At 51.1% G+C, this 16,079-nt stretch overlaps 1 non-coding gene across 1 annotated transcript; it reads left to right on the top strand.

Annotated features, from left to right (window-relative positions):
- Window positions 1-4,627: 4,627 nt before the first annotated feature.
- Window positions 4,628-4,699, top strand: TRNAC-ACA. The gene has a single exon. It is a non-coding gene; the product is annotated as a tRNA-Cys (tRNA).
- Window positions 4,700-16,079: the final 11,380 nt, after the last annotated feature.

The following is a 16,079-nucleotide window of genomic DNA, read 5'->3' as shown; positions in this document are numbered from 1 at the left end:
ACACGGGCACCACCTGGTACAGCTGGTGCTCAGCCCACATCCCTGGGAGGCCCTCCACTTTCGGCATCTCCTTCTCCTTGAGGTGCTGCATGAATGGGTTCTCCCTGCCCTGGGGTCTTGCTTCCATGAGCTTCTTGAGCACATCCCTGCCTATGAAACCCACTTCCATTCCACCCACCCATGACAAGCCCTTTGGCAGGGAGGCTGGCTTCTCCAGCAATGTCCCTCCAACGATGTGCATCTACAGGTAGATACCCACTCAGGATCTTAAGGACAAAAATATTTGTCCATAGATTTACAAAAACGCCAGATCCATTTGAGCCCACAGTGCATCCAAATATACACGCTGACATTCACACTGACTTACTTATACACACTCACCTTACTCACCTACACGCTGATATACAGCATTTGCTCCTATACACATGCCCACATGAACATACCGCCTACACACATGCTTAGACTTTCAGGCCCTGCCCTACTGCTGCTACTGCTAAGTCGCTTCAGTCGTGTCCGACTCTGTGTGACCCCATAGACAGCAGCCCACTAGGCCCCCCGATCCCTGGGATTCTCCAGGCAAGAACACTGGAGTGGGTTGCCATTTCCTTCTCCAATGCATGAAAGTGAAAAGTGAAAGTGAAGTCGCTCAGTCGTGTCCGACTCCTAGCAACCCCATGGACTGCAGCCTTCCAGGTTCCTCCGTCCATGGGATTTTCCAGGCAAGAGTACTGAAGTGGGGTGCCATCGCCTTCTCTGAGACCCTGCCCTAGGAACGAGTATTCTGAGACACACTGGGACACATGTACACACTCAGTACATACGTGTGTGTGACACATACATATTATTCTGGTTATCTACGATTGCACAGCAAGACTACCCTGAACTTGGTGGCAAGAAGCAATAACCATTTTAGTAGGCTCTCAAGGGACAGCTTGTTTCTGCTCCACTATGACCAAGACCTTAGCTGGGAAGAATCCCATAAATGGAAGCATCTTTGCTCACATCTCTGACACCTGGAACCACTTGAATGGCTGAGTGCTCATCAGGCATCTCTTTCTTTCTCTGAGATCTCACAGCCTGTCCATGTGGCCTCTCTAGCATGGTGGCCTGGAGTAGTTGGGGTTCTTAAATAGCAGCTCAGGACTCCAAGAGTGAGTGCTCAAGGTGAACATGGTGTGACCTTTTATGACCTAGCCTTGGAAATCACAAAGCATCACTTCTGTCCTCCTATTTAGTCAAAACAGTCAGAAGTCCTCCCAGATTCATGGGAGGAGAATACAGACCCCCTCTGTCGATGGGAGAAATGTGAAATACTGTGCAACCATGTTTTAAAAGGCCACACATCTGCACACACTCTTACACACACAAATCCATGTCTTCCCAGGTGGTGCAATGGTAAAGAAGGTGCCTGCCAATGCAGGAGATGCAAGAGACGAGGGTTCGATTCCTGGGTCAGGAAGATCCCCTGGAGGAGGAAATGGCAACCCATTCCAGTATTCTTGCCTGGAGAATCCCATGGACAGAGGAGCCTGGTGGGCTACATATAGTCCATGGGTAGCAAAGAGTCAGACTCGACTCAGTGACTGAGCACACACATATATGTATATATATACACACAATACACATCTACACATGAACACACACACTCAGGCCTTGTCCTCAGAAGCTCTATTCTGAGAGCAGACTTAGAAAAACACATACATGTATACAAATACACATGGGATGCAGACACATTCACACACATTCACCCACAGCCTTACCTGGCACACCAATGCACACACACACACAAGCTCACAGCCAGAAACTCTGTCCCAGAGGTGCTCACTCCAACACCTGCAGCCATAGCTGCCTGCTCCCTGCCTCATTCCTGGCTGAGCTGGGGGCCAGGATGGGCTGGAATGGCTTGGCTGGTATGGCTTGGGCCCTCTCTCCTCACCACCCTTCCCTGGTGGCAGGGGCCTGGCAAGAAGGAAAACAAATAACCTTGCGGTGTTTAAATAAGCAAAGTTTTGTGCAAAGCAGAGGTTAATGTACTTTATTGTTCAATGTCATGTTTATAGTGGATTGGTGGAGGGAAAAATGTGATTAATTGCCCTGAAGCCCATGGATCTACAATTATTTGGTTGTTGTGAACAAATAAAGGACTACAGTATTCATCATATTCAAATGAGGCAGCAGAATAAATGATGGTGGGCCGGGTAGGAACAAAACCCAGGCGTGTTCCCGCACAATCGGAAGGCGACTGGCGCCTTGTCAACCAGACGCAGGGTGGTGGCGGGAGCCGAACCCGTTTGTCTCTGTACCGCCAGCAAGGGCTAGGCTGACCCTGCAGGTGCCAGCGTTAATTCATGTCACACCTCGCGCCTCCATCCTTTCTGGGATGAAAACCAGGCGCCAATTTCATAATAAAGACTTGTTTCTGACGAGGCCCGGTTTGGGGCGGGGGCACCGATCTTCATTAGGGCCCCTTTCCCGGGCGCACTCGTTACAGAACACAGGTACTGGCTAAATGTGTCCGATCATTCATCATGATTTTGCCCTCCACTTTGTCACAGCGTGGGGATTTAAGGAAGATAGATGGTACAAGATGTTGTCTCCTCCACAGACGCTTTCTGCTCTGGTAAGTGTGTCCGATGCAGAATTATTTTGCCACTTTATTATTTCCTAGTGAGTGTTTGTCAGAGCTTCGCCTCTTGGAAGGAGCGAGTTGTTTCCTGTCACTCAGGGATGTCGCGGGAGCCGTGATGCTTGGCTGGGCTCGCCAGCCAGCTGGAACCCGGGCAGGGTCCCCAGGCAGGGCTGCGGGGGGGTCTGGGGAGTCTGGGCCACAGGGCGAATGTCAAATCCAACAGAAATGGGGGTGGGGGGGCTGGCTCTGGGAGCAGGAGGGGCACGGGTGTTTGGACACAGTGGGTTGGGGGAGTTAAGGGGGCATATTTCAGGACCTGGACTGGCCATAGGCCAGCTGGCTGCACGGGGAGCTGTTCAAACCCATGTCCAAAGGGCTGGAAGAGCCTGGCCTTGAGATGATCCAGCTGGAGAGAGTGTGGGCAAGACTGGGGCCCTGTGGGGATGCTGATGGCCTTAATGCAGCATGGCCAAATTCTGTGCCTGCTCCTGGCACCAGATGAGCTTCCTGCCCTGATCAGGACAGCCGAGGGGGCATGGGGTGACCAGCAGGGATACCAGGTAGGTGAAGATCACAAGAATCTGAAGACGGGAATGCCTTCAGCTTGAAGCGCAAAGTCTAGCCCAAGAGCCCTGGAAACACTAGAACATCATTCCAGGCAGTGCTGGGCCTCCAGGTGGGGGCCCTGGAATCCAAAGGTAAATCTAATCTTGGGGAGAAGGTGGGGTATCAGGAGCCACCAGCCCGGCCCATGGTCCTTCTTCACTTACATTTGCTCTGCCGGGGTCTCTCCATTGGCCCCATCCTCCGGGGCTCCTGCTTCCCACTGCCACAGCTGGCTAGACCAGTGACACTCAGCTGTCCCAGTCTTAGGCTCACAGAAGATAAATCTACTTTTGCTTTGCTCTCCCCTTCAGTGTAGGCTGGCTGGAGCCATGAATCCAAAAGGAATACTCCTTGGAGGTTCAGGGGAAACTTATGGAAACCAGCTTAGGAAGAGCCCACGCAGAGGTGCCTGGGCACAGGGACCTAGGAGAGGGCACACTGCCTTCCTCTGGCCCCAAGATGCCCCTGCTGGGGTCCAACTTGTCGATGCATCCTCCTCCTCCATGTCTCTCCATAGGCAGGGCATGTAGGATAAAGAGCACAGTTTGGGAATCACACAGGCCTAGGTTCAAGGCACAGACTAGGTGCAATGTGTTTGGGCCTCCGTTTGCCCATCTGTAAAATAGGGACACTGAAATGGCAGCCTCCTTGGAAGAAGGCTGTGTGGTGGTTCCCGACACATCGCAGGCTTTCTGCCAACTCAGATATGCCCTCCCTGCCTCCTCTCTCTGGTTTCTGGCCACTGGAAGTCCCTCATTCACCCCTGACCTGAATCCCCTGGGTCCAGGTGGCTCTCCCATGTGGCCTCTGTGGCCCCCCGGGCATCCTGACTAGCATTCAGAAGGGTCTGCATAAGACAGAGCTGCCTTTCTGCTCATGCACAATACCGCCTTCCTTTTGTGGCAAAGTCCAATAAGAAATCTTGACAGCTCGTAGCAGCTAACTCCCCGGGCCTCTCCCCAGCCCTCCTCCTGCCTGACTCTAGCTGAGTCCTGGGACACAGGCCCTACTCTTAGGAGTAGGGTGGCAGGAGAGAAGTGTGAGCAGACATTCACTCCAGACACATGTCACTCTGCGGGTGCAGCTCCCAGGTCAGAAGTCCCCAGGTGATGGGTATTCACTTCCTGAGCCCCCGTTCCAGCTGGACCCATTGCTGGTGCTTTTCCCACAGCTGAGTCGGTGAAGCAAAACTGATCGAGAGGCGCCGCTCTCACTCCCACTCTGCAGCTGAGAAAACTGAGTCTGTGGACGGAAACAAGACTCCCTAGATCTGGCCGGAGTCAGTTGTGGAGGAGGGAGGGATTTGAATTTTGAAGCTCCTGTTTTCGTGCATCCCTTGAAGACCAGCTGATTGGCTCACCGATGGAGCAGCCGCAATTATTGACACCTACTTCCCTGGTGGCTCAGACGGTAAAGCATCTGCCTACAATGTAGGAGACCCAGGTTCGATCCCTGGCTCGGGAAAGATCCTCTGGAGAAGAAAATGCCAACCCACTCCAGTACTCTTGCCTGGAAAATCCCATGGATGATGAGCGTGGTAGGCTACAGTCCATGGGGTTGCAAAGAGTTGGACACAACTGAGCGACTTCACTTCACTGTATCCAATCAGAATTCAGTCCCAGCTGGGCTTTTTTTGTTTCCTATTCCAGATGGTGTGACTGCAGCCATGAAATTAAAAGATGCTTGCACCTTGGAAGAAAAGTTATGACCAACTTAGACAGCATATTAAAAAGCAGAGACATTACTTTGCCAACAAAGGTCTGTCTAGTCAAGGCTATGGTTTTTCCAGTAGTCGTGTATGGATGTGAGAGTTGGACCATAAACAAAGCTGAACACTGAAGAATTGATGCTTTTGAACTGTGATGTTGGAGAAGATTCTTGAGAGACCCTTGGACAGCAAGGAGATCCAACCAGTCCATCCTAAAGGAAATCAGTCCTGAATGTTCATTGGAAGGACTGATGCTGAAACTCCAATACATTGGCCACCTGATGCAAAGAACTTACTCATTTGAAAAGACCCTGATGCTGGGAAAGATTGAGGGCAGGAGGAGAAGGGGACAACAGAGGATGAGATGGCTGGATGGCATCACCGAATCAATGGACTTGAGTTTGAGTAAACTCTGGGAGTTGGTGATGGACAGGGAGGCCTGGCATACTGCAGTCCATGGGGTTGCAAAGAGTTGGACACGACTGAGTGATTGAACCGAACTGAACTGATTCCACCCACTTCTGGAGGCCTCTCAAACTCCTCCCGGGTCCTCGATTCCTGCCAGGGTTTCCGGTTAGAAACCCTATATCTACGATTCTGTGCAGTTTTATATTTAAGGTATACCCCCCTCCCTTTTTTTAAACTCAGGTTACTGGGATTTTCTTTATGGCTTGTCTCCTATTAATTCATTCATTCACTCATTCATTTGTTCATTGGGCAACACCAAGGGCTTCCCAGGCAGGTGCTAATGGTAAAAACACACCTGCCAATGCAGGAGACATAAGAGATGCAGATTCCTTCCCTGGGTTGGGAAGATCTTCTGGAGAAGGAAATGCAACCCACTCCAATATTCTTGCCTAGAGAATCCTATGGACAGAGGAGCCTGGCAGGGTACAGTGCATAGGGTTGCAAAGAGTCAGACACAACTGAAGTGACTTAGCACACACACACACAGGGACAGTGAGATCAAATCAGCATGTGGTGACAGCCAGTGAGATGGGCTGGCAGGGCCCCAGCCTCTGTGGAGAGGCTGGCAGAACCACCTGCAAGGTATCTAGTGAGGCAGTGGATCTTAGAGGAACCAAGGGATCACCTGGTCCATGGAAGGGTGGGACGGGCACTGTTCACCACTCAGAGGCCCTCGGGCAGCAGATCAGCGGCCAGGCCCTTCCCTCCATCCCCTAAGCGCTGCCCTGGGTTGGGCTGCATCCCTGCTCAGCAGGACTGTGGCCCTTGCCTCCTCACAGCCTTCAAATTCTCCTCCTCCCTTCCTCTTTCTATTCTGCAGCCAGGGGGATTCTCCTTAAACACAGATCTAATGATGGCACCCCCTCTGCTTCAAAAACCTCAGTGGTTTCCCATTGCCCACCTACTTCAAAGCTAAACCTTAAACTTGGCATTCAAAGCTTTTCATGATCCAGCACAAACCTACCCAATGTCACCATTCACAAGCTTGATCTTAGCCTATCACTTAAATTCTTTTTCTACTTGTGTTTCCGCAGTTGTAAAGTGGGAACAATAATAGTACCTACTATGAAGTGAAAGTCGCTCTGTCGAGTCTGACTCTGTGCAACCCTATGGACTATACATTCCATGGAATTCTCTAGGCTAGAATACTGGAGTGGGTAGCCATTTCCTTCTCCAGGGGATCTTCCCAACCCAGGGACTGAACCCAGGTCTCCCGCATTGCAGGCAGATTCTTTCCAGTTGAGCCACAAGGGAGCAGATTTCATTTTCCTAAGATATCAGCCACAATGCACATTCTATCCAACGAGCTTTTTTAATAAGAACTATTGACTCTTTCCAGGGAATAGTGGGGATGGTGTTCTCTCTCCTTGAACCTGGGTAGACTTTTATGACTACCTTGACAGATATGATAAAAAGTGATCTTGCATGACTCCCAGGACTAGATCATAAAAACACCAGGTCCTTCTGTCTTGTTCACTTGGGATGCTCACGCTTGGAATCTGGCTGCCATGGTGTGGGGAAGCCAGGTGGCCACCTGGAGAGGTCACTGCAGGTGTTCCGGCTGACAGCGCTAACTGGCCAGCCATCCTGAAAGCCATCTGCCCCGGCTGATACCGTACGGAGCTGAGATGGGCTGACCCTGCCAAGTCCTAGAGCAAAATAAATGATCATTGTTCTTCTAAGCCATTAAGTTTTAGGGTGGCTTGTTACACAGCAAAAGATAATGGGAAACACCTACTCCTGTAGGGTTGTGGTGGGGTAGATGGACGTGTTAGTTGGCTAGGGCTGCCAGAGCAAAACGCTATGGACTGGGTGACTCAAGAGAAATTGATTCTCCCCCCGAGTTCTGGAGGTTGGAAGTCTGAGATCAAGGTGTCAGTAGGGTTGGTTCCTTCTGAGACCACTCTCCTTGGCTTGGAGATGGTGGTCTTCCTCTGCACATCTGTGTGCTAATCTCTTCTTCTAAGGATACCAGTCATACTAGATGAGGGCCCACCCTAGTGACTTCGTTTTAACAATTTGGCTCATAAGTCAATACATATGAAATACTTAGAACCTCACACAGAATAAGCCCTCAATAAATGATAGCTGTGTTATTATTCCAGCTATGACCCCTACCTCCGCTACTGTCATCTCTGTGGCCTCAAGTCACACGCTCCCTTCCTCCAGCCCCAGGAGCTCCAGGCCTCCTCTTAGGCTGTCTCCTCATCGGCCTGCTGCACCCAAACCTGTGGTCCACCTGCCCCAGTCCTTCCTGTCTCAGGAGGCTCAGCTCCTTACCACCGCTGCCAGGGCTTCTCTGCCTTCCCCTCTTTCTCCTTGAAGTTCCTGCAGCTTACCCTGGGGGCTCTTCCTGCTGAGCATCCTGGTCTGCTGTGTCTGAGAAGCCTTGTCTTTTTTGAACTGTACCTCTGTTATGTTTTCTAATATAGAAATAGTGGGTTTTTTTTCCCCTGATTATAGAAATAAGTTGTGCTCAGTTTATAAAATTCAGACAGTACAGAAAGGTTTAAAAAGAAAGTGAAAATCACCTAGAGTTAATGACTTAGTAGTCTCAGTTGTATCTTTCTGAATTTTTCATATGTGTATATATATGTGTGTGTGTGAATATGTTTCGTGTATGTATTTTTCTTGCTTCTAGGACAATACTGTAGTGTGTATCATTGATTTAACTGCATACCTTTTAGGGAAAAAAGAATTAGCACATTAAACATTTGTGGTCATTGTTATCGCACACTGATTTCATACTGTTCAAATGTGAAAAACATGTACATCTTAGATTCAAGAAAATATTATATAAACATATATCTATGCTTTTTGAAAAATGGAAGTCTATGAATACTATTTTATGGTCTACTTAAAAAAAATCTAAACAACAAAGCTTGAGTCATCTTTCCTCATCAATAAAGTGACACCACCATCATCAGTTTAAATGGCTACATAGTATTCCATTAAATCGCTGTATGATAATACATTCATTCCTCATTGAAAGGCATGAATTTTTGTTATCATTCTGATACAAACACATTTATAGATCCTTGTTCCTATTTTCCTCTAAGATAAATTCTTCCAATCAGCACTTCTGGGCGGGAGAGTTGAAGCTCTTTGCCCAAGACTTCGCTGTCACCAGCCATGGGCTCCCCAAGGACAGGGACTGTCCCTGAATCACCGTGGGTCCTCAAGCACAGGGTTCTGCCACAATGGGGACCTAAGAACAGCCAACATATATCAGTTTCCTAGTAATAACAAGTCAGGTAGGAGACAGACCTCACGTGAATACCTTGACTGGAACCGATATGTGATTAAGTGAACTTGCTGCACTTGAGATTTAAAAAAATAAAGAGCATAATTTTGGGGGTTTCAAATCCCAGCATGGCTACTAAGTGTGTGACTTCATCTCCTGGAGCCTCGGTGTCCCCATCTGTATAGGGGAGATAATGCTACCTTCTTGGCAGGCCTGTATGGCTGGGTCTCTGCCCTGACTCTGCATGGTGTCCCGGAGGATGGAGAACCTGGGCACGGCCCCTCCCAGTCACTGCTCTCCCGAGGGAGTCCACCCCTGGGGAGATCTAGAGCTTAAGGTGGGGTGGGGAGGAGGATGCCTAAGTGCTCCAGGGCCTCCGAGAACCAGAGTGAGAACAACTATGCCTCAGTGGGCTCTGGGATCCACTGGTGAACTTGACCCCAAGAGGCACGCAAAACTGCTATGGAGGTGGGGATGGGGGTCCTTTGAATTTCTAAGAAGATAAGGACTCAGAGCTGCTATTTGCTGACAACTTATTTTGTGCCAAGCACTTACGTGCTTTATATACATTTTCTTATTGTATCCTTTTTGCAAGATAGAAATTACAGCCCCACTTTACAGGACAAAGCTTGGATGTGGAGAATGACTGGACCAAGATCTCACCCAATCCTTCTACAATGAGCTAATTGTTACATTCTTCTGCTTATGAACGTCTTCAGGGAGTGTCTCCCCAGGGCCCTTGGGAAAAAGTCCAAAGTCCTAACCATGGCAACCTGGGGTCCTGCATGAAAAGTCTGGTTCTCTAGACCCCTCCAGCTTCACTCACACCCCTTACCTCTTAGTTCTTGGCTCTAAGTGCTTGGTCTTCACAAAACACAAACTCCATCCTGCCTCAGGGTCTTTGCACAGCTCTTCCACTGTCTTTAGCTACTTAGAATCTACTCATCTTTCCAAGTCCAGCTCAGATTCACCTTCTCAAGGAAGCCTTTCATAACAGTCCTCATCTATCCTACTTTGTAACACATACACTTATCATCGTTAGGGTGGATCATAGGAAATTGTCCATAGTCATCCACTTTGGACTTCTACTAATGGCAATTTCCTATTTAAACTGATAAACATTTACTGTGTGGTCCCTTCAGTGTCAAGCTCCCTAGCACCTAGGAAATGCTCAGCACTAATACAGGGCTCACCGCCGTATCATCCCAGCACCGTTCTTGGGCACAGAATAATCTCAAGACATTTTGGTAAATGAATGAATAATTGCAGTTGCAGGTTGGGATTGAGTGTGGTCTCTCTGCTGAGTTTAAGTAGCTTGGTACCCAGCCTACACTAACATGGGGGTTGCTGCCCACCACTTGGCACTGGTAATAGGTCACAGAAATACAGGCCAAGGGAGGCAGCCCAGGCTCTACCGGGTGGACAGCACTAGCTCATAGTAGCTGGCTCCAGCTGCCACCCAATCTGACCCCAGTTCTCCACGACCGTGTCTGGTCTCACTGGGAAGTGGCCAGAACGGCAGTCAAGCTCATCTAGACAAAGAGACCCAGGTTTGGGGGTGAGACCTCAGAGCTCCGCAGTTTCATCCCCACTGGCCGGCATTCCAGCCTGCGGCCTGTGCACTGTGCCCCTGTAGCCACATGGTGGCAGTGTTGGCACCAACTGGGCTCCAATGCTGCCGGAGCCTCAGCCTGGCTCCTGCAAGATGCCCTTAGAGGTCGCATTGCCCGAAGAGGGGCTGCACAAGATGGGCTGCGAGTGTATGTTTGTTTCAGCTGTGTGAGTGCCTGTGTGTGCTGGGGGGAAGTCAGGGGGACCCGGGTACCTAGGTACAAAGCTGTATTAGTATTTCTGTATGTCGATGCGTCTGTGTGCCTGCCGGCACCCATGTTCACTTGGGGTCTTTGTGTCTCTGGCTCTGTACCGGTGTCCCTGTGTGTGTGTGTGATTGTGCCTAACAAGGTGCGTGTCTGACTGCATGTGGTCTCTTTCTGCCTCCACGTGCTTCTCAGTGTGTCTGTCTTTGCTTTGTGATGGCGTTGATCGATCTGAGGGGTGTGTGTGAATACGTGTGTGTGTTTCCCTGGGCCTCTGGGCACAATGAAAAGAGAATAGTTGAGGTGTGCATGCACGCACACCTGTGTATGTCTAGGTACCAGGATACACCAAGGTCAGGGGCTTCCCAGAGACCCCCCCTCCTCTGGCCCCTGTCCTGCCCCTGTTACTTGAGTGGACAGCTGCTGATTCTGACTCCTCAGCCCCTCGCCTCAGGCCCCATCAGTTGGGCACCCCCTTGAAGTACCCTGCCCACCCCCTACCCGACCCTTACAGCTTTCTCTCTGGTGTCTCTTCCACCAAACACCAGCTCCCGGAGGCTCAGCCATCCATCCGGGGCACCGGGCGTGTGTGCATTGGTATAGAGGTGAGCATAGCTGCCTTCCAGGCGCAGGGCCCAGGTCACCTCCTCACCCCATTACCCCCACAGAACCAAACCCGATCTGCCTGCAGCCAGGCAGGCTGGGGTCCTACCATAGCTCCCCTCCCTGGGATGCTGCACCTTATCTCTAGGCCCCAGGTGTATCCCAAAGGAACAGACTTTAGGCTTTAGTGGGTCTCCATCCTCAGACTAGAGGTGCCTGGAGCCGGGGAGCTGCCTCTCCCCTCTGACCTCAGGGAGGAACCATGTCTGATTCTCTGGTCCTGGAGGGAATGTGGACACCCCGGTTCCTTTGCCAGACCCCACCTCTTGCCCTACCCAGGCATGGATGCCAGCTCCCTCCCAGGACTCCCTCCCTCCAGCCAGGCAAGGGCCCAGGGTGCCACGTCTGGCCACCCTTCCCCCGTGGTTATTAATAATTGGGTATTAGGCGAGAGGCGACTATTGATTCTGGCGCAGGCGGCTCCGGGTCGGGGTAATTTATGGAAACACTGGCGTCCCTGGTGATAAATAATGAGGTGATCGCAGAGACAGGTCACTAGTGAGTGGCCTCCAGCCCACTGCCCTGTCCACTAACACACAGGCTCACAAATGGAAGGAGAGAGGGAGAGAGACCCCGGGCGGGCCATAAAGACAAAGGACATGTGGGGAGAGGCGCCAGGAAGACAGGAGACGCAGAAGCACAGGGCCGAGGGGCCCATTGGGAGGGGCTGGCGGGAAAGGGGCTGGGATTCACCAAGAGAAGGACAGAATGACGGACAAGGACAGGGACACAGACCGAGAGCCAAGGCAGGGGAGAGAGGAGGCAGAGGTGAGGATGTGGAGATGGGCAGGGACAGAGAAGAAAAGACAGACAAAGCCAGAGAGACTGAGAAACGGAGAGAACAGGGCTGGGCAAGGCAGGGACAGCAAGACGGAGGCACGGGGACAGTGGCAGACAGATCGCGGTATGAAAGGCTGATTGCACCGAGTGCCTGCTATATGCTGGATCTGCTCAGGGTTCTCACTGCATCGTCCTGGCAGCCGCAGGACTGATTCAGAGTAGGGACTCCAGAGCCAGCCTGCCAGGGTTCAAATCCCAGTTACGGCAGGTCAGTTCACTCACAGGTGTTCAGTACAACCATCTGGAATGTGGAGCCAACATCCCCATGCCAATGGCGGTTGAGGAAAGATGAGACCAGTCAACATCTGTGCCCTGGGGGACCAGTGGCTGGCCCTGATGGGTGCTCCAAAAAGCGTGTTGTCCTGGCTCCTGTCAGTTTAACACAATTCTGTGAGATTTCACTCTCTTCCATTTTACAGGGTGTCGGGTTTACCATGAATGAATCGGGGGAAATGAGATTCCGTCTGAAGCTTTGGTAAGACTCCCTGCAACGAGCGGGGTTTCCTTTGGGCACCGAGGTAGAATTTGAAGACAAGGTATTCCAGGTGACAGTTCATGCAAAAACATCACAAAGTTCAAGGTGGAAAGAACCCTCGACAGCCTAGAGCAGCAGTCCCCAAGCTTTGGGGCACCAGGGTCCCGTTTCATGGAAGACAGCTTTTCCACCAACTGGCAGTGGAGAGATGGCTTCGGGATGATTCAGGCAGATAACATGTACTGTGTACTTTTTTTCTATTATTATTACATCAGCTCCACCTCAGATCATCAGGCCTTAGAGCCCCAAGTTGGGGATCCCTGACCTAGAGCATCCTCTAATACCTGATGCCCTCCAGAATATCTCCCCCAGTGTCACCACCCAGCTTTAACTTGGCCACCTACAGGGATAGGGGACTCACTACCATCCTTGGGGATCTCTGACTCTGAGAAGGTCCTACTTCAAAAATCATTCTTTCTCTGCTGCCCCCCACCGCCCCCACCCTCTTGCCCACCCCAGATCAGCTCCCCAGAGGCTTGAGTCAGCAACTAGGAGCTCTTCACAGCACTCCTCCGCACCCCACTTTCTGATCATCAGAGGCAACCACTCTCAGCTGCTCCAAATATTCCCCCTGGGCCTGCCAGCCAATCCCCTCCCAGCGCTGGGTGCTCTGGGGGCTGAGCCAGGGACCTGCTCCAGGCTGAGCAGGGCAGACGGGTCTGGACTATTCCCTCCACCTTGGTGCACAGTGTTCAGACCCTGCTCTGAGGTTTCTTGGAGAGGTACCAGGGGCTGCCTCTCCTCTTCCACCTCCTCTGTGATTTGTCCTATGTAGTAAAAAGCGTGAAAAACCCGAGGCTCCAGGCTGTCGAGGCTGCTGCTCCGACAAGCAGCAGCTTAGAACAGCTGGTGCTACTGCCGTGTGTCCCGCGTTGGTGTCCTGGCCCTGCCGCCCTGTGATCAGGTGACCTTGCTAGGTCCTTTGACCTGCTGGAACCCCCACTTTCTTCCAGCATAAGCCTGTGTGTGAGAGGCTTAATACCAGAGAGAAGCCCCTTCAGCGATCACTGTGCTATTATCAGCCTCCCCTTCCCTGCCACCCCTCTTCCACGCATACTAGGTAGGTTGGGACTCTCTCCTGTAAGTTATTTCCAAACAAGCAGTCTCAGGGGCCCTGGCACATGGCTTTGCCCTGGTTCTGAGCCAGCATAGCTCTCTTCCTCCAGCAAGCTCTCTTCCTCTACCTTCACGCACAAGGGACTGAGACCACCGCTGAACAGCACTGAGCCCTGAAGCCACCAAGGGTTCGCCTGTGTGGACACGGCCTGCCATCTTGGTAGTTGTTCACTTGGTTCTTGTCCATCTCATGTTTTCGTGTTTCCCCATCACTTCTACAAGTATGTCCCAAGAGGCCTCATCAACCACCTTTGAGGCATCTAGACCCCTTCTCTCAGAGCCTCCCTTCTCTAACCGACTGGAGCAGCTAACCTACAGACAAGAACATGGGCCGATCCAATGTGCCTTTTCCTAGCACACCCACCACCCTCCCGGGTTTACACACCTCCTCTTAGGTGCTCACAGATCTTTCCTTTCTATTCCATTCTAGAATTTTAGCCGAGATGTTGAAACTTATGCAAAACCACTATTAATGAAACGAGCTTATTTACCAAACAGAAACAGGCTCACAGACTTAGAAAACAAACTTCTGGTTACCAAAGGGGAAAGGTGGGCAGGGAGGAATAAATTAGGAGGTTGGGATTAACATATACAGCGCACCAGGCTCCTCCATCCATGGGATTCTCCAGGCAAGAATACTGGAGTGGGTTGCCATTTCCTTCTCCAGGGGAATCTTCCCGACCCAGGGATAGAACCCAGGTCTCCCACGTTGCAGGCAGACGCTTGAACCTCTGAGCCACCAGGGAAGCCCCTAACATATACACAGGACTATATATAAAAACAGATAATCGTAGAAGGACTTACTCTTGTAAGTAAGGAACTTACTCAATATTCTGTGATAACCTATATGTGAAAAAGAATGGATTTACATATACATATATCTGAACCACTCTGCTGTACACCTGAAACTAACATGACATTGTGAATCAACTACACCCCAATATAAAATAAAAGTTAAAGAATGATTTAAAAAGCTATTTAAAATGTTGCTGTTTTCCCATTTTATAGATGAGGAAGCTCATAAAGGTTAAACAGCCCATTCCAAGAGATATACTTTGTACTTTTCTTCTGTACTCGGTACTTCTTTTCTACCATCTTCTGTCTTAAAAAATATATATATATATATATATATATATTCACAGGACATAGCTGGAGATGGGTAACTAGGCATGTGTGTGTGTGTGTGTGTGTGTGTGTGTGTGTGTACATGCACACAGAAGGAACTACGTTTAGAATAACAGGTCAAGAGCAGCTGTTGGGTGAGAAGAGCACTGAATGTCAGATTATGGAGCCTGACATTCTGTGGGCAGTGGAGAGACACGGAAGCTGTCTGAGGTTACACCTGAGTGGTTGGCAGATTAATCTCACAGTGGATGTAAGATGAATGAGGCTGGGGGGAGAGGAGACATGGGAAGACCTGTGAAGGGTCTGGGGAAATAGGCCAAGTGACAGAGAGGGGAGGCCAGAGCCAGGGCAGTGGGAGCAGGTGGAGAGGAGAGGAAAGATTGGAGAACCAGCTGAGACGCAGGACTGGCTGAATTTCAGTGGAGTGGATGGGGCTGGGGGTGGGAGAGGGAGAAATCACACCATCTGACCCCATCAGCGGAGGGATGATGCTGAGCGCCGGAAGAAGAAAGCTGTTCAGTTGAGAGTAAAGGCCAAAGGGCAGGGGGGAGATTCAGTGCTGACCCTGTGGAGTCGAAGAGCCTGGGAGACTAGGGAGCACTTGGAGCCTTAGTCTGATGCTCAGATGAGTGGTCTGGGCTGGAAATCTGGCAGGCTAGGGTTAGTGGTTCAAGCTGCTGGAGGGAATGAGATGCCAGCAGGACCAGCGCCCTCTGCCTCCCCTACAGGATGAGGAAGACTGGCAGCCAGGGCAGAGCTCCTCGACTCTACCCAGTCCAGAGCCGGGTGTTCAGCACAGCCTGGCGCCAGGTGGGGAGGCAAGGAGGATGCAGCAATGAAGCCAAGGGAGGCACAGTCCAGAGAAGGGAGAGCTGTGGCCAGCTGTGCAACGGGGGTGGGACATCCTGGACTAGTACCCAGAGACCATCCCCTGGAACCCGGAGGGAGAGGGGAGGGGGGCTGGTCGCAAGGGGAAGTGAGTAAGCTCCCACTATAATTCTTCTAACTCACAATGTTTCCTCAGCCAGAGAGTGGTTGGAACCGTGAGCACACAGTCGCTGACTCTGCTTGCACAGATGGTGATGGAGCCAAGATTTGAGAGAAGATCCTGGCTGAGAGAAGAGGATGGATACAGGTGAGCCCCTACTCTGGGTCTCAGGTCCATAGGTTCCTTGCTCTTTCTGCTCAGGGGTGACCCTCTTGGTTCCCTACCCTCTACCCTCTCAACCCCACAAGCCCCAGCAGTTTCCTGCACAGAGACCTCCTCTCCCAGCCTGTCCCTTGTCTCCTCTGGACCAGGGACAGCAAGGAGGCAGCCCAAAGGCCAC

Source organism: Bubalus bubalis, chromosome 12 (assembly GCF_019923935.1).
Source record: "Bubalus bubalis isolate 160015118507 breed Murrah chromosome 12, NDDB_SH_1, whole genome shotgun sequence".
In the NCBI taxonomy this organism is placed as follows: domain Eukaryota; kingdom Metazoa; phylum Chordata; class Mammalia; order Artiodactyla; family Bovidae; genus Bubalus; species Bubalus bubalis.
Note: the sequence above shows the minus strand (reverse complement) of the source record. Positions and strands in the feature narration are given on the sequence as shown.